The sequence below is a fragment of the Eleginops maclovinus genome, chromosome 21, assembly GCF_036324505.1.
Source record: "Eleginops maclovinus isolate JMC-PN-2008 ecotype Puerto Natales chromosome 21, JC_Emac_rtc_rv5, whole genome shotgun sequence".
In the NCBI taxonomy this organism is placed as follows: domain Eukaryota; kingdom Metazoa; phylum Chordata; class Actinopteri; order Perciformes; family Eleginopidae; genus Eleginops; species Eleginops maclovinus.
The window spans coordinates 13790853-13810056 of NC_086369.1; the positions used below are offsets into that span (position 1 = coordinate 13790853).

A 19204-nucleotide genomic window follows, 5' to 3' on the forward strand; every position below is an offset into this window, starting at 1 on the left:
TGGGATGTCAAATATTAATTAAGTGATGGAACTGGTAGAATACTTTACTTCCCTACATTTTAAATGAAAGAAGTGCACGTTTTACCCTAATAATACTTAACAGAGTTACATTTGATAGCATAATATACATTGTATCGTTGTACAGAAATTGGAAACAGCTAAAAATGTTAAACAGCGTGACATTGTACGTGAATGCATCATCAATTATACAATCCAATAATATAATACCCTTTTATCACAAATTAAACTGCGTTAAAACCTTTTACCCAAATAATACATATGACATAATGCCTGTTGCTGGAAGTTAACATTGATCTCCGTGGAATTTAAAGCAATACTACCAGAGACTGTCAATTCCTTTAACCCAGAAGTCAATTCCCGTAAATCCCAATCTTTCAGTTTCCCTCTGACTGGCAGATGGGAGGTTATTAACACGGAATTCCCCTGTTTGTAGAACCATTAAGTCTCCGACAAAACAGCCAGTCAGCCAGAGGCTCAGCAGAGAGGACTAGTGGACGGATGCCGGTCCCTTCGGCTCTCGGTAAGTTTCGATACCGGTTCACTACACACTGCTTTACATGGCAGATACTTCACAAGAGTGCTCCACCATCCATACACTAGCACGAACCTGACATCGGCTCTAATTCGGGTAGAGTTTGGTGTGTTAAATGTCCGTTTTTTCAGTGCGTCAGCGCTTTACGCGAGCTGAATTGACCTGCGCGCCTTCGCTTTATTTACTCACCATTGATCATTATTCATTTCACCGCAGGCCAGAGTGGAAAGTGACCCTAAAAAGTGAGTCTCTCTCGCGTATCTTCATTGATTCTCTGTTTGTCTTGTTTTAACACTGAAAACAGCAGTGGTCCTCCCGTGGTTCCGGTGGCTTTAGCGTGCAGGGTTTACTGTCATTCTCCACGTCCTTGCGTCCAACGCAACAGCAGCATGTGATTTTACTTCCTTCCTCGCCAGCAGAGGTTTCACTCTACTCTTGAGCCTTGTCAGATTCACTTTGAAAAATTATTTTTGAAATTCCAACGTGACAGCAGTATTGCAATTGGCTGTGTTTCATGTTAGCACCTCTAGGCTGTTTGACACATTTTTGGAACCATGTATTCAAATACTGTTTCAGCAAACCCCTCCCACCTGGCTACACAGTTGAACATAATATGGCCTCAGGTGTAATCATCTTCCACTAATTGACAGTTTTATTGTTGATTTATTCTCACGGACTACTACTTCTCTTTGTTGTAACTCCCCAAACTGTTGCAGAGCTTATCCGGGAATGATTCATTGGGCAGAAATGTCGGGCACTGATACAGTTTCGGAAAAAATAACACTTTTTGTTGCTGCTTGAATGCTCATAATATGCACTGCTCTACTGTGCTTTTTTGGAAACTAACAAATAATTGTAAGAGAAGTAAGAGCATTTTTTCTTGACAGGAGCAAAGTATAAAATCTTCCCATCTTAATAAATCAGTACACATATGAACCACAGATCCTTACTGCATTGTCTGCAAATGAATCAAATTACATACAGTAAGCATACATGTCACATTTGTTGACAGAAAAGTGAAAAGTACTACATTATTGGATGTTTACCTCTGATAAAATTTAGCAAAAGCATATAACTACAGCAATGGATGAACGCTGTCATTTTTAATGAGGGCAGAGAGCATGTGTTGGCTCTGTTCGTTGTTACCATGGAAAGAAGAATGCATGCAGGAACGAGGCTTAATAATTTGCAACGGGTTTCTATGTGACTGTACTTATTGACTGTTGCTGTTCCTACCTGTGTCTTTAAATTGAGGTCAGAATGTAGTGCACTAATATCCGTTTGTATAATCATGTATTGGTGTTCAGCTGGTTTGTTTAAAAACGTGCACATAAATGAAGTGTGTGTGCGTGTTTCAGTGTTGGAGCCTGCAGTAATTAAACACATCCATCAGATCATGATAGTGTTGCCAGGAATGGCACACTGGGGGAACCAGACAACGATCCAGGTTACCATGACATCCGCGAGGTAACACAAAGATGTCTCTTGTTTCCTGGTGATTCACTGACAAACTATGTGTGTAATACAGGAGTTTTTATAACTCTAAAATTAGTAATGAAATGTTTGTGGTTAACATTTATGTGCTGATGCGAACTTTTACTCCATCTTAGCTATTACTTTAAATGTTTTCTGTCCTTCTGTAAGGTCGAGGTAACATATCACAAATTAAAACAAGTGTTGCAAATCCTAGATAAATGTCTTAGAGTTCTGGATGGCCGAGGATTTTTGATAAGCCAACAGGAATGTAGTAAAGTATTTTTAAGTTGTCAAATGCATTGAACATGAAGGCCTCTAAACAGGTTGAAGATTTAAAGAGGCCCTATTATGCCTATTATGAATCATGGAAAGTGAAAGATAAAAAAGATGTGCATTAACCCTAACCCACGGTCATTTCTTACTTTAACAGTACTGATCTCTGTGCAGGGCAGGCTCAGAACACAAACTTCAATAACTGCACCTGTGCACAGTTAGATAGAGTTGTGGAAAGTGTTTTTTGAAAGTGGTCTGTAGCTACTGAGGACAGGAGGCTATTGGTAATTTAAAAAAAACAAACGATATTTGAAGACACCAATTGTGAGGCAGATGTCGATGACAGCTGCTGAACAGGTTGAAAGTTGGGAAGAAATTATTGGGAATTGTTGAGTCTGTTTTTGTTGTATTCTCCGCCTGTTGTGGATCATTTAATGACTAGTGTATTGTCTCATTTCAGGTCATTAGCACAAAGCATGCATAGTCCCTGTAACATGCTGACCATGATGAATCTGTCTCTCCCACTCTTCAGGCAGTCACTGGTTTCCCGATCCATTCAGGCTGTAAATGACAGAACAAAGTTGCCTCATTTAACATATAATTCATTTCATAATTAAGTTAAATAAATAAATACTTTATTTCATATTATATCAAAGGAGTTCAAATATAGCATGGTTTAAAAGGCAGTTTGTGTTATATGTTTAACAACAATGCATTGTGATTGTAAGCTTCTGTGGTTTTGGGGCCTCTGAAGCAATGTTTGTTTCGTTGTGTATTGGTACTGCGTGTTTTGTTTACGCACTGTGAAGCTCAACGTGGGCAGACGTCTTTATTGAAGCTGCTGTAGCAGTGTCTGTGGTATCAGCAGCAGAAGACATTTTTAAGATCAGAATCTCCTTTCATGACAAGCGGCCAACAAGGTATTGTTAACGTGTGCACCATGTCTTATTTCCTTTGTTTTATATTTGTGTTTGTACACACTATGCTAACGTTTGGGCTGTGTGTGTATCTTGTCTGTTGCTTTAGTTCTCACGGCGTAACGGAAGAGGGAGGCTAAAAGATTAAGGCCAAGAACAACCGCCCGTTTCAAAGAGCCGACCTGTGTCTGTGTTGTGAAAGGAGCTACACACACACCATGTAACTTGCTTCAGAGAGCCAATCCATCACGAAGACAACACATTCTCCTCTGCGCTGTAATTCACTGGAAAAGGAGTATATTTCGTGAAACAGGCGTCAACCCTTTAAAAACAATGGTAAGTTACACAAAGGGTGGAGTCATTTAAAATCCATTGTACATCTGGAGGTAAAGTCCTTTTGGAATTCCAAATTTGTGGACAATTCAAAGTGAGTACACATTAAGATGAAGCACCCATTAGGTCTCTACCTGGAGTAGTAGAAAGACGGCAGCAGGATTATATCCCAATGCTGTCACCTGTGAACTGTCTGATTATTATTTTCATAAATAAACATCAGTTAAATTCCAAAAACGGTTTGTCTTCCTTCCTTGTCAGGCAGCTAGCTAGTTGTAACATTCCTCTGATTATTGAACAATTGAGTCAGCAGTACACACATTTATACAGTAGATGTATTAGGATTTATTCCAGAATGATTTCTTTACAGCCAATGTTCGTTTTGTGCACACACCCATGAACTGCAACGCCTTTTCCACTGACGGACACACATGAGGGTGTGACTTTGGAAAGCATCCTGAAATAGACTCTTGCATAATATTCTTGACAGAAACTACATTTCCCGTAAACTGAGTTGCATCATATTTTATGAATGGGGATGGGGCATTGGGGGTGAATTAAAAAGGAAATAAAAAGTGGAATTTGTAATGTTCTTATCCTTCTCTGTTTTATCTTAGTACAGATTCTAGCTTTAAGGAAGACTTGTCATTGTAATGGCTGAATGGGAGGAAATCTCTGCAGCTGAAAATCCAAAATATGAATCCTTTATTTGCTTCTTTATTCCCACTGTTTTGGAATACGTTTAAGGTTATGTTGTACACACACTTCAGCCACTAGCCTCTTTTGCAGTTTGGTGTCTCATTTGATAAAGCATTTGAGATGCTCAGGCTGTGCTGAATGCCTTCTGGTTTGCTTCATCCACCTCCACAGCATCCGACTGCGCTCTGTTCTTCCTATCCCTGACGTGGAATTGGCAGTGATCTCGCTCTGTGTTCATCTGCTGCTCATCTGCTGCTCAATATGTTATTATAGGGAGTTATGGGATAGATATCCATAATGCCATTGACAAATGGCGTCTCCGAAAGCTTTTTATATTAATGGGGTGACGAGTAAAGTTGTTTAATTTTCTTTTTAATTCTCAGTATTTCCACATTTTTGTAGTAAACACATCTGTCCTACTAGAGTAAATATTTGTCTTTAGTTTCAATGGTATCTTTAACAAACATCTTCACAGGATTACAGTGAGTGCCCAGTGCAGCATTCCAAAGGGGGTGAAATTATATGTAAAAAATGTCTAGGGACAGGCTTTATCGCAGCTGTGTTTCATGTGTTGCAACTTGAAACAAATATTTGTGAGGCTCTATTTATAAACTCCTTCATTGCTTGACCTTTGGTACTCACTCTTATCATTGTGGATGCACAAACAAGACTCAGGAGTAATTAGTGACACACAAACAGGAAGTAATGTTGTGGCATCTTTCAGGCATAAGTGGACACGGAGAAAATTCATTGTTTTGGAAAATATCTAAACACAAGTATTTCGATTTAAAAATGTAATAAAAAAACACTTTGAAAAGTAGTTCAGCTCAGTAGCACCACCTAATGGAGAGTCTTTAAACATGTGTGCACAAGAATAGAAGAAGCACAATAAGAAGTGCACAATTAAAATTTGTTATTAGAAAATCCTGAAATTAGTTCTTGTAGAAGATATATATTTAAATGAGATAAACTCAGATTGACCTCACTTGCTTGCCTTTTTCGTTCCTCTCACCTTCATAACGCTTGTAAGAAATCAGTTCCCAGTCTGTAAACAGCAGGCAGAAATATGCAAAATAGATTTAACTATGATGTAATGTAATGCTACAATATGGGATGATGGAATCATTAAGTGAAATGTGTCTGTTTTGTCCATATGTGCAGGGTGAAAGCAACAAACAAGAGAAAGATTTCAAACAGGCAGTGAACACAAAACCTCCTGCTGTAAACAAATGAAACTAAACAGATGACTGGTGATAATTAACGAGATTCTCAAGCAGTCAGTTTTCAAGTGTCAGCAATGCTTTGGCTATAGAGGTCACACCGAAACATTCAAAAACCAATGAAGTTGTACACAATAACTGTTGCTACTGAGATGAAGCATGACTGATCATCATGCCAGATAATATGGTTGATTTGAACTTTTATAAACCTTTATTTATCTAGGATAAATTCACTGAAAGCAATCCTCCTAGTAACCTGGTTCTAGGTATTGCAGACACTTAAATATGGCTCAACTCAAATATTAATATTTAAAAATACATTAATTAAAGTGCAAGTTTAAAATAAATGTGGATGCAAATGCCAACTGTCTTTATTATTGTGTAAAATGCATGGCTGTTTTCTTTTACTGTCATATATGTTGGGGCTTATTTTGACTCCATTTCCATACAATATGAACACTGAATACCCAGTATGTAGCTGCTTACACAGCGTCTGTGGGATATTTTATATGTGTATGGGACATATATAATAACATTATGTTTTCATGAACCTGACTCGTGTTGTACTGTTGAATTTTCAGTAAACTCCATTCTATTGGAACTCTCTTGACTCTGTTGATTCTTTTTGAAAGTTTAATAAGTGTTAACATAGTGTTGTGAGGATCTTGAAGACACCCGGCCCAACTTCAACAGATTGTCCTCCACACGTCCCACCGCTCAGGATTATGTTTATACCTCTGCAGCATATGTTTTTCCCATCACTATATCATGTTATTCAACAGAACACAGTTTGGGGGTAAATATGCTATTATGCTGTGCCACTTATACAAATAAATACATGCAAATTGAGAAGATGAATGCAAAAATACGTTCCAATATATTATTATTGTGCTATCCAGAATAAACGGATCGCTATCCATATAATGGTTATTAGTACAACAAGCGTTTCAGAAAAAAACCGCACAGTTTCTTGCTAATCACATTTTCTTGTTTATTTTTAAAGAAGAAAGTATGAAATGTGAGGGAACATTATTTGATTAAAAAACAATAAAAGAGACTAGACTCCGAATTAACAGGAGACAGACACTGTGTGCACAATGGCCACATTTCAACATGATGAAGACATTTTAATGCCTGCAAAGAGAGTGAAAGAACATAGTGAAAGAAATGAAAAAGGAGAGAGTAAAAAAAAAGAGGAAAGAAGGAAATAAATCCTCAATCTGTCCAAGCCAGCAGAACTGACTTTGCAGAATATGATACAGCAACGTCTCTGAAATACTCAGCAATTCTTGACCTTGGGAAACCAGGTGTGTGTGTGTGTGTGTGTGTGTGTGTGTGTGTGTGTGTGTGTGTGTGTGTGTGTGTGTGTGTGTGTGTGTGTGTGTGTGTGTGTGTGTGTGTGTGTGTGTGTGTGTGTGTGTGTGTGTGTGTATGTGTGTATGTGAAAACTGAAGGGGACAGGGGCGGAAAGATGATGGAGGGCAGGTCAGGTGATATTATCATCATCAGAACCCAACAGGGATCTGGTTGCCATGGAGTGTGTATATGTGCAGAGGGGGGATGGGGGATGTATGACAACACGGGTGGGGTTGGTAGCGGTGGTGTTGAATGTTATGATTATTACATAGTTTACCAAAGGGTTAAAGATGGATTGAGGGTAAGGTTAAGAATCAAGGTCAAGGAAGGCCTCAAATGAATAAATTATTGCTTGTGCGTGTTCTAATTGGTACCAAGGATGACCTTCGGAAGTAATGACATGCACACAGCACTTGCTATGGAGGTACACTGACACACACCCTGTCCAAAAAGAAAATAAATCACCATTAAAATATGCACATGTGACATATTAAATACATGAGGCAACTCCCAACCTCGCCACCACGCGCCACCTGAAGATGGCGCTCTGTATCCTTAAATGATGGCACTGTTTCGCGCGCGCATGTGCGTGAGGGAGTGCAGGAGCGAGACAGGGAGCTGCTGTCTGCCTCCTCTCGGTGGTGTTTCCTCCCGGTAGCTGCAGTGCTTTGCTGCTCTCCTCTCTCTTCGTCTCTTCCTCTCTTTCGTTCTTTCTCGTGTTTCGCACCCAGCGCCACGCTTCCTCCTCCTTTGTCTCCTCCACATCCTTCTCCTCCTCCCTGCGGATGCCTCAGCCTCGCACCCCCGGCCCAGGATCCCGGCAAATGGTCGCTCCATCCCTGGCAACTCTGGACGCAGGACGCAGCGAAAAGGCGCACCGCTCCGTTGTGATCTGATCTGAGCAGAGCACATTGCGGATTGACTGGAAGGAGAGGCGGACCAGTGGCACGAGGGAAACGAGGGGAAGCCGGACGCTGACAGTGCACAGGATCTCATTTCGGTAAGTCATCGCTTTTTATTCCCTGCTGTAGACTTCATGTGATCGGGCAGGCAGGAAGGAGGTGACAGGTCTGTGTGTTTAGTCTGTTTTCATTCCCCAAAGTGGGACGTAGTTTGGCTAGGCACAGGAAAAGACTTCTTGATCATGCATGGTGGGTGATTTCTGGAAAGTGCTGGTGCCCTGCTTTTGATAACACGCTCCTCTCAGACACAAGAGTCCGACTGTGCTCGGATCACCCAACACTCTACAGATATTTAGCTCCAGCTGACCCACATTCCCCATTGGTTGTGCGTAAAAGTGCTTTTAAGGTGTGAAAAGCACCGTGTAAACAAAAATGGAGGATCTCCCTAGCCAGATGATTGGTTTGGGGAAGTCCATTCACAACCAGAAGTTAACTTGTGTTTCCTTAAAATGATCTGCTCAAGATATTAGCCTAGGGTGGAATATGATTTATTACTGGGGCCAAACAGGTGCCTTGGGTATTATAGGGAAGATTATTGCTTATAAATCTCTGTCCACTGATGCCTGTTAAGTTGTTTTATGGAAATGCCTTTTGTCTGTAAGGTGTTGGAGCAGGAAAGGTGATCCAAGGATAAGAGTATGGGTAAGACTACGGCTGTACTTGAGCTTTCAATAGTGGACAGTGGACAGGGGGGATTGTGCACTGGTAGTTTGTCAAGGGCGTACAATATATCCAGCAAATGATGTGGAGGAGAGGAGGAGGAGGAGGAGGAGGAGGGGGGCTGGGGCTTCTACTGTTAGGCATGCTGTGGGTTCATGTTCAGCCTAGTGTATGTCAGCACTTGGACAGGTGCATGCTGGACAGAGGAAGCACAGAGGGGGAAAGAGTGTTAGTGCGCGCTCAGGTATATCACATTAAATCCTTTGTCTTTTGTCAGTGTTGCTTTGAAACTATAAAACTTTGGGTTTGGCACTTCAGGTTAGACAGCTTCCTTTGTGGCCAGGTAAGCTTCCATGTAACATTCAATCCCCTCTAATTCCCCTTAAACTGACCTCTGCTGCAGGAATATGGGAATATAGATTTTCTCTCTATTCTTCCACCTGCATGTTATCCACTTCTCCTGTTCTTTAAGGGATGACAGTAGAACGATCACCTTGCCACACATCTTCAAAAACTTGGATGGATTTGAAACAAAAAATCACTGTGGGAACTGTCTCAAGCAATCCCTGTTTCCCTCACACCCACTTCAACCCCTCTCTAAATTTCCTAAAGATTAGCTTCTTTTATGTCCAGTGAATGTCTCCAGTGGGCATGAAAAGCCTCGTCCTTCATCGCGGACACAGATTAAGCTAATTCACACAGCAGCGCAGGCCTAATGCCTAATCACTATGCTGCGCCGGCAGAACAGAGCAGCCTTTATACAGAGGTAGCAGAGAGAGGGAGAGAGAGCAAAAGGGGGAAAGCTAGCCGCCGGTGCCTATTGATCGGACAGTGGGGCTACTGGCAGGCGTCCACAGGATGGACTGCTGACGACAGTCCAAAGATCTGCTGGGATGAGCTGCTAGTGCTGAGGATAGGGAGGGAATACTTTGAATTATAGTTATTCTCCCTGAAGCAGAGCAGGGTCAGGGAGAAATGAAAATACTGTAACTGTTGAGTTTTTATTTGACAAGTGGGGTGTGGTTTGGTGCATTGATGTTGTGTATCATTCATATATCTGATACAGCAAAGATGTATTTTTATTTTTCCCTTACTCTAGGCCACTTCTTGACATGTGAAATGAGCATACATCGAGATCAAGAGTGGTTGATACTCCTCTTTCAAATGGATGCTTTGATGTTTGGCCAATTGTGCTGAAAGGTTTAGCCTCAAAATCATCTCTCCGTGCTGTAAAGTAGCTCCATTTAGTGTGTAATGCTTTAGAAAACGGTGCAGTAACTGTGGTATATTGACATCAAGACTAGTCAAATTTGTCAGCCCACAAATTTGATCTTCTGATGACATTTTTTACAGCTTATAATAAATAACGCGATGTAAATCATTCAGCAGGATGGAACTGGTTTCATCCCTTCCACTTTCACTTTCAGAACTTTCATAATTCATTTGATATGTAAGACAGCATAGTGAGCAGGGAGTGTGTGCTCCAGCAGCAGTACCTGGAGCACCTGTCAATGAGCAAGTCACTGAATTTCAACCAGGTCCAGGGGGGGTCTAACACAGAAACCTGACCTTTGACCTCACCTCAAAGTAGGCAAGTTCAAAAAGTTCTTCCCCCGAGTGTCACTCTGTACTTTTATTATTTGAACACAGGCCCATCCCATCCCACATCCTTATTTGGAGTACAATTTGACTCAGATACTTTAAACAAGTGGGAGCACTGTCTGTCTCTCCAATATTGTTTTCACACGTTACAGAGACCCTAAATATTAGATTAGCTGACTGTTTAAAATGCACAAATGAATTTCCTCCAGAGGAGCTCTGAGGCCTGGTGGCACATATGGCACCTCTTTGAGGTGTGACACAAGCCCAGAGGCAACATCTGATGCTGCTGGTTTGTCAACATGAGTTGGGAAAAAGCTATTGTTGCACTGACCGTATCTTTTATAATCAGTGTCGTTATTATCAGAAAGGAAATCCACAACCTTATTCTACTTGAACACACCAGAAATAGCACTTTTTGTGTAGACTTGTGTAGGTGTTTTCATGTCCTTTCTATCCAATACTACTATGTGATAAAAGAAGAAAGCAAAATAAGCCAAGAGACAACGGTAGAGCACAAACTGTCAAGAAGAGCCAATGCTTTGATAATCACTTTGATGTTCCTGCTTTCTTCCATATGTTCACTAAAATGCAATGTGAATGGGCCTCAGGCAGACGGCTGACATTTGATCCATACTTGCCGATTGCATTGATTGCATATTCATGGGCACAGGGTGAGGCTGCTAATTGACAGCCTCGGCGTGTTCATCTATCAGATGACTTGACGCTCGCGTCGGTGACGGGTTTCTCATGAGCTAGTTTAATGACATAAAGAACGCTGATGTACCACGGCTAATGGACACTTTGACGATATCCCCATTACTGTGGAATTGTTACAAGATTACATACATGTTATGCACCATTAAACCTGTGGTTTCACTCTTCTTTCCTTCAAGGGTGCTGTGCAGGGCACCCAATGTGGATGTCCAGGTAACAATGGAGATGTTACAGTTTTATTTATAATTCAAATCGAATTATCATGGCTTTGTTATCAAGCAGTGGTAATTAAATAGCTTGCTTTATCAGGAATGTATCCAACCTTGCAGTGAATAGGTTCTTTCATTTCTTACTTTGTATCCCGCAGTTTGAAAGATAAACTCTTGACTGGCAGTGACTCATGTTTATCACTTGAGAGTCCTTGAGCACAATCCCTCACAGCTCAAAGGATGTTGGCTGTCACTGACCTTTGGGCCCTTTTTCTGCGAGGGAGGGTGAGTAATGTTAGTGTTTGGGGATCAGTTGAATAACCTTCTGTTACAAAAAGCAAAAAATGGACACCATCCTTTTTTCATGCTTCCCAGCACCATTAGTGTATCCCCGCCATCTGCTGACCTTCACATTCAAGCCACAGAAAATGGAAATAATTATTTGTGGTTTAGAGGTGAAAGGAGTGGGCAGCGTCATTACATTACCGCCGATCGGACTGGAACGTGAAAGCGGCATAGTTTAAATCTCCACTTGCACTTGCATTCAAGTAGCTCCAAATTTCAGAGTTTAGGCAAATGCGATAAAGGACAATGACTTCTTTGCCCACTTTTGGAGAGAGGCGTTAAGAATCAAGGCCCCGTTGAAAACCCCATGATCATTTATCAGCTAGCTTTAATGCACAAAAGCAGGGTCAAGCTCAGGCAGCTGTTGGAGATTCAGCTTTCTAAAGTATCCCTGAGCATTTCCCTATCAGTAATTCATCTCACTCCTTCTTTGTACACTGCAAATAAAAGAGAAGAAGAAAAGTTGTTCTACTTTAACAATGCTTTGGATTTATAGCTCGATTTCCACTGATACCACATGTAGTAAAAATGAATGGCCTCATGGTACTGCAAGGTGAAAAAAGAAATACAATTGACTGTGTATCGGATATGTTTGTGATAAATGAGAGCATGGAACACACACATATAGACATATAGAGAGAAATGTGTTTGGATGCCTCCGTGTTTCTGTAGCCGATAGTCCTCCCATCTTCTAATGAGCTCACTGCAGATGGGACTCCCTCTGTCAGCCAACTGCCCTTCTCTCCCCCATACTCCATTATCCTCCTTCCTTTTCTTCAGTCTTTAGTGCAAGGGAAAACAAAGAAACAATAAAGGAAGCCGGAAGGAATTAAATTATTTGTTTGAGAAAGCATGAAGGGAGAGGAGGTGTTAAGGATGCAGGTGAGAGAAGATGGAACTCACAGGAAAGGGGTAAATTCTGAAAAATAGGGGGGGAATGCAGAGCTCATTGGGGAGTTAGAGAGGCGTATGTGCAGCGAGAAGAGGAAGAAGCAGTAGGCAGAGTGAGACACCAGGAATCATCAAATGCAGGAAGTGACATAAAGGTGTGAAGGAGAAAAATCCCAATGTGACAAAGAGTTGCACCATGCTATATTAACTGAAAGTTCTGCTTTTTAACCTAATGGTATGTATTTAGTGCAGGGCCTGCAGTGAGAGCAGTGTGTCGGTGGTTGCCTAGCCATGACATCACCTCTGTGCCTGCCACACTGTACTTGCTAAGCTGAAATAATAATTGGATGAGCTAGCCAGGTCTGCCTGAGTTAATTGGGCATCAAAGAGAAGCCATAGCTGGAACACAGATCATCATGAAAACGCAGCCCAGTGTTGGCTTGTGCATGTATGTGTGCTAGTGTGATCTTTATTGCATCCGTAGGCGTCAGTGCTGAAAGAAAGAAGTTTAACCTTTGTTGTGACCTTACCATTCAAATCAAAATGTGGATTTAGAGAATCATTAAAGTAATTAGACAGGGTCCAGTATGGTCTGGTCTAATAAAGATGGAGAAAATGGAGGGATTTTGCAACAAGTGCATCAGGTGTGAGAGGAAATTGTTAAAGCTGACTTGGGATTTGCGAGGAGCAGATAAAAAAAGAAGCGTTGACATAATGACACGTTACACGGCAGGAAGCGGAGAGGTATATTGTTGTTGGATGCGTCTCTTTGCACAGCAACATAGTATTATCTTTCTGGCTGGTCAAGTGGGAAATAACGTGTTTGATGAACACCTGCGCCCGAATGTGTATGCAAGTGTGGGCAAGTGTGTGTATGTTTGTTAATTTCTCGTCTTTCCTTGTGTGCACACATCATTGCTTTTCTATCTCAACACAAGGACACACACACACAGTGTCATTGATGTCAAGCACAGGAAATAAGGTCCCCGTAATATCATCTAATTGGAAAGCTACAACACAGAGCCTTTCACACCTGCTGCTTTTGTGTGTACGTGCCAACGAAAGGCAAGGGAAACATAAGCTGCTGCACTTCAGTGTTCTTCAGAGCTTCATTTCTAAAACAAAAGTAAGGTTTTAACAAGTTTGAGCTAACTTGTAAATGTTTGAATTAGTTTGAACCCTTCCCCTGTAGCCTTAACTTCAACTATGTTGTATAAAGTTACCGTAATGCATTTGGAGACACTACTAAAAGCGTCGCTGTTGTCCACGATTTTCCCTCTGATATTGAAAATAACATTTTTCCTAGTTGTCTTTATTTGGGCTTAGCGAAGATAATGGTTCATCCCGTGCATTTAATGAACAAATAAGGCTCTTCATTGTAATAACTGGGCCCTACCACAAATAAAGTTTGGCTGAAAGTACATTTATGTCATATGAAGGGTCTCCAAAGCCCCATCACCTGCCAGTTTTTTATTTTTAAAAGTGAAATGAATCTTTGACTAAAGGGACAGGCCACATTCCCTTTGTGTGCCACATTCTATAAAACATATTTTTGGTTCAAATGGCTGATCTCAACTTTAGTTAAAAAGCAGATGTGCCTTCAAATGCAATAAACCATGATGTTTATTCAACAAATCCCCATAATTCTTCAAAATAACTTCCAAACTCAAATTCTATATATGCTTACTTTCCTCATTGAAAGATCTTGGGTAATCCTTTATCACACACACACACACACACACACACACACACACACACACACACACACACACACACACACACACACACACACACACACACACACACACACACACACACACACACACACACACACACACACACACACACACACCCACACCCACAGAGAGGTGTTTGATCTTAAAATCTTGAGGCCAGCCAAGTGGTATAAATGCCCATCAGCAGCAGACGCACTGATCCCTATCGGCTGTGTACTGCTGTGGCTACTTCTACCTGTCAATCAAACGCTCTCTCACATCTGTAGAGAGGGATTTGATGGAAATGATGGGAGAGACTGAGACAGGAAGAGATAAGGATCACACCAAAACAGCCTTTTAATGGATTTGCCACCTTATTTTATGGCCCTGGTGTGTGGGCCTTATCTGTGCGTGTCCACCTCGATCAATAGAAAGAGAAAATACTGACAGTGAGAGAGTGACATCATAGATCAGACGCGAGAGGAAGACAAGACAAAGGGTTGGAGGAGCTGTTAATGCATATAACATGCTGAACGCACAGCAACCACCTGTAGGACACAGAGCCAACAGCAGGATTTGAACGTGAGGTTTTAGCAGCGTTTTTCAGCACGTCTGCGCGGAGAACAGCAGCTGAAATAATGTTTTAACCACAGGGCTTTTTATTAGGTTGTTTATTGATGTGTGTTGACACTGGAGAGCTACATCCTCAGCTGAGCCTCAGCTCCTGCTGTCCACATTATTCGATTTCATTTCACAGTCCCTGAGCTAACAAAGGCAGGTTTTTCTGTCTAGCTACACATTGTGCTTGTTCCGAGTAACGCTCGTGTCAGGGTAAGCTGTATGCGCTCCGTCCTGACATTCAGCAGTTTTATTTATGCCCAGTTCTTCCTGAGGCCTCCTTTGTTATACAGCATTCCGGGCAGCGTAATACATTCTTTAACATAACAGGTTTCCACTATCGGGAGTATTCAGATTAAAATATATTGGAAGTCCTGTGGACCGTTGTGCTCCAGAGAGCCACAGGAACATGAAGTTATTCAGAGAAAAAGAATGATGTAGATTCATGTGTTGTAGTGAAGCTGATGGTGGACCATGAATTAAACATCACAAAGAATGCGTCATTTAAAGATATGTACATAAGGAACTTAATGAAATTCAACAAGCGGGATAGCAGGGAAATATTTTTGTTCCCAGATGTTATCTGAGATTTATTTAATTTATACCATCAAATTACATCCCTTTTACTTTTTATATCTGTAGACTTACTCAGTGTACCCCCCCCCCCCCTTATTTAAACTGTTTAATTTGGTTCTCAAATATCTTCCTATGCCGTTTCATTTTCAGCCTTTTGAAACAACTCTGTAATATTCCTTCTCTAAGGGAGGCTAAATATAACACAACGTTGTGTTTATTATCCAAATACATCCATGTTCAAACTGTATTAATTGAGGCTATGAATTAAAATTAAAGTAGTTTTAGGGTATGGGTGTTAAGGGACCACAATAACTACATATATGAATCACACAAATTGGGAATTTGAGAGGGAATTACAATTTTAAAAGGAGTTATTTATCAATAACTTCCCCTGTAAGTCTCTGTAGTTTGCAGTAGGATTTCTTTAAATGTTCATTAGCAAATAGAAATACTCATTTTAGTGGAAATACTTACTTATTTAGAATTCTGGCATCTTTGTCAACGAAGTGATTGCTGCGTTACTCATATGGCATCAAATTGCCTCATAAATAGCGTTTGACGTAACCCTCCATCGCCTGATATCTCTCCCATGGTTCTGATCCCAAATGCGGCCAGGGTCTAGAATTGCAAGTGCACATTAATTTCACTCATCTGTCTTCTGTGGCTTGCATCTGCTATGTATAATTCATTAAGCAACTCTCTGTTGATATCTGCATATAAATTAACTTCGATATTGTGCAGCTCATGAATTTCAACAGTGAATGTACACAGCGGCACCACAGTAGTACATCAGCTCGGCTGTCTCTCGCTTGAAGTGAAAAACATTTTGTGGTTTGTAATGTTTTTCAAGCGTGACAAAAAAAACGTGTCCCACAGGCTTTTAATGAAATGTTGGCGATAGCCGAGACACCCCTCACTGTTTTGTGTACCAATTATTGCTGAAGTCTGCTGTGTTTGTTGGAGATATGTGTGTTGAGAGACATCTAAGAAAAGAAAAGGACTGACTTGGCATGCTTTTGTCATTGCTGTTCGATGGTACAGATCTTACGGCTGACCAAGTGAAGACCAAAGAAGCGGAAGAGGTTTGATCTTTAAACCAACAACTGCTTTCACATTTAGTGGGAATAAAACCAGGTCATGCGTGGGTTACTGAAAAAGTGGTGGTGAGCTGGCTTTTTCAAATGGCATCTGGTTTTTAACTATCATGTATTTTCTAACCACAGTTCATTTATGTTGGCTCATTCAGTAGGTTTCTTATCCGCATGTGTTTCTTTGCTAATTTTAAGTTTTATTTGCAGAAGGGTTTAAACAAACCAAACAAATGCTGCTCTTGTTCTTTACAAAATGCTACAGTCATTTGCAGAGACAAGATACCCCTCGCTGTTGTTTGGGCCAATTAGGCTCGAAATCTGCCGGATTTGGGAGTCTGCCAGAGATTTGGAGTGAAAGTCTTTATTTGTCAGAGAGAGAGGTCTTTGAAAGAGGTTGAAAAAAAAAAAGACTTGCAGATTCCCAGAAATGCACACAAATTGGACAAAGCCACACGCATAATTCTGTCACTCTCATCTGTCTTTTCTCCGCCCGCCTTCTCTCAGAGGGCTGCAGATAGAGAAGAATACACATATTCTAAAAACAACAGACAAACAATTGATTATATACGCGATAGTTGAAAGAAAACGCCACTTTGCAGCCAGGGAATACTACACACACTCAGTCATAGGCTGCAGGAAAAGCAAGAGCCATTGCCAGAAAACCCCCCTGCTGCACAGCTACCAGTTTGTTCATGTGATATTAATTCCACTAATTTGACCTCTACTGCAGACATGGAATGATAGAAGAGGTTTTCTCAGTGCGCTCTGCAAAGAAACCTTTTAATCACAGAGGTTTTTATTTACAAAAATGGACTTCATGGGTCTCGCCAATGGATGAAAAATGATATTGATTTTGCAGGCACAGCAAGCAAATATGGGGATTCCATTTATTGCAGGCAGGTTACCTTATCCGCACACTTATTTCTGTTGCACAGTCAATATTAGAGTTTTATGTTTAAAAGGTCACATTCAAATGACCTAGTTGGGATTTTTAGTGTTTGGAATTGACTTTTTATAAATCCCATTGTGTGCTGGGTTAGGAATAAGTCTAAGTTTTCCCTCTACTGCCGCTTCAAAGGTCAGAGGCCAGATTTAACTCCATAAGAGTGTCTTTGTTTTAGCTGCACGCATTCAGTGCCTCGTTCAAACACACTTCAGGGTGCAAAAACTAAATAATTCAGGAGCTTTAACATCTTTGTTTCAGTTGAAAGTGTCTCCCAATTCGCCTGGACTCCTTTGTCTTTACTTTGTCTCAGATAGTTTACTCAGAAGTTATTTATAAAGGATCATCTGCCTTCATTTTAAAATAAGAAATGAAGATTATACTTAAAAAAGAAAAGGATTCAAAGTTCTTCCAAGCTGATGCGTGACACGTTTGTTGATCTGTTGCTTAATCTGGGATCACAAGGTCTAATGAAACCAAAGGCACAGTGAGGTGTCTTACTTTGATCTTTTCTAAGGCTCTTCACTCGCCGTTACAGCAAGCTTTAAACTGTTATGACGGTAAGGGGGGAGAGGTGGTGGGGGGTTGAGTTTTAGATCTCGTCAAGTGTTTCAAGGCGTTGCATCATTTCCACGTCTTCCACCGGGGAGAGAATTGAAACAAACCCTGGTTTAGAAAAAGTCAATTCCGTTTTCCCTCCATGGAGTGTGATTTTTTGATGGGTCAGTGAAGTTAATTTTGTGGACAAGACACACACTCACACGCAACCACACCCATGAATGTACATTAGAAACACACACTTTCCTGCTCTGTGTACAGCGTGGGATGTTCTGCAGTCATGCTGTGCAGCAAATTGAATTTCCATTGGTGGTTATTCAGGCAGCGTTACTTGTTCTCCCTTTATGGAACATTATTTAAGGCAGCAGGAGGCTGACAGTACAGTGCTCTCCACAAGCCTCCCCAGCCACCGTCAACCTCACGCCCAGCTGTGGACTCTCTTTGTTGGCCGAGTGATTGGGTCTCAGTGGAGAAGGGTCCACACTGTGTCTGGCTCAAACATAAACAGTATGTGTACAGTACCCGTGATGCACACAAATACAATGGATGTTTCCCAGTTGAGAAAGACTACAACCACCATAACCAAAATATTAGAGTCTTTGTTTGTAAAAGGTCACATTCAAATGACATGGGTGTGATTTGTTTTGTGTATGACATTGCTTTTTATGGATCCCATTGTGTGTTGGGTCAGGAATAGGTGTACTGTTTTTACTCAAATGTAACTCAGAGGTCAGATTTAGCTACAAGCAGTGTCCCATGAGCTGCAGGCAGTCAGTGATTTGATCAAACACACTTCAGTTCTTCACTTTTATTCACATTAGGACATTGTCTCTGTCCTGTTTTGTGTCTTTGTGACACAACACAGCGGGGTCTGCAGCAAGTGTCCATCGAGGTCAAGCTTTAGAGAAACCATTGTTAGCATTGTTTGGTTGCTATGACAGCATAGGGATCATGGCAGAGGATGAGACTTTGGGAGGTGTAGCTACATCAAAGTACAGCAAGAAGAAGAACTGATTCTGTTTGATGAATAATACACTAATATGACTGTAGATACTGTATGCAGTTCGGCGCGTGTGGGAGGAAGTGTCTGTAGTTTAGGACTGGCAGAGCGTGCTGTCATTCTGGCTGTATATTTTTTTTATCTTTTAGAATTTATTCAATGTGTCTTATTCCCATGGCTTGGCTGCAATGTATTTTTCATATTCATTCATATTTATTTTCCACATTTAATAATGCATGTGACAAAGGCATGTATAGGAATACCAAGACAGGGGAGATCTCATTACCTGTGGCCTAGAGAGGAGGAAAGTGATATATCATTTAAGGGGGAACATTATGACCTGTTGGAGGGGAAATATGAATTTGAAATGAGTTTCTACTCTAGCAGTCTGTCATACACTCTGGTTCATAGTTATTGTGTATATTGCTGTTTGTGTAGTATTTCTTTGTTGCCAGCTGTGGAAAAGATAGGAGAAAAAATCGCTTATTGATGT

The 19204-nt window shown here is 41.0% G+C and overlaps 1 protein-coding gene and 1 long non-coding RNA gene across 4 annotated transcripts in view; both read left to right on the forward strand.

Annotated features, from left to right (window-relative positions):
- The first annotated feature begins 341 nt into the window (after window positions 1–341).
- Window positions 342–6072, forward strand: LOC134883744 (uncharacterized). 3 transcript variants are annotated; one of them, XR_010168320.1, is made up of 4 exons: window positions 342–541; window positions 1912–3222; window positions 3329–3555; window positions 4170–6072. It is a non-coding gene; the product is annotated as an uncharacterized LOC134883744 (long non-coding RNA). The 3 variants fall into 3 exon arrangements; XR_010168319.1 differs by having other exon boundaries at window positions 4423–6072; XR_010168321.1 differs by lacking the exon at window positions 4170–6072 and adding an exon at window positions 3923–4163.
- Window positions 6073–7524: 1452 nt separating this feature from the next.
- Window positions 7525–19204, forward strand: part of ctnnd2a (catenin (cadherin-associated protein), delta 2a) — a 190715-nt gene continuing 179035 nt past the window's right edge. The window contains exon 1 of the mRNA XM_063912108.1: window positions 7525–7827. The gene's annotated coding sequence lies outside the window, so the exon portion shown is untranslated. The remainder of the gene's footprint in view (window positions 7828–19204) is intronic.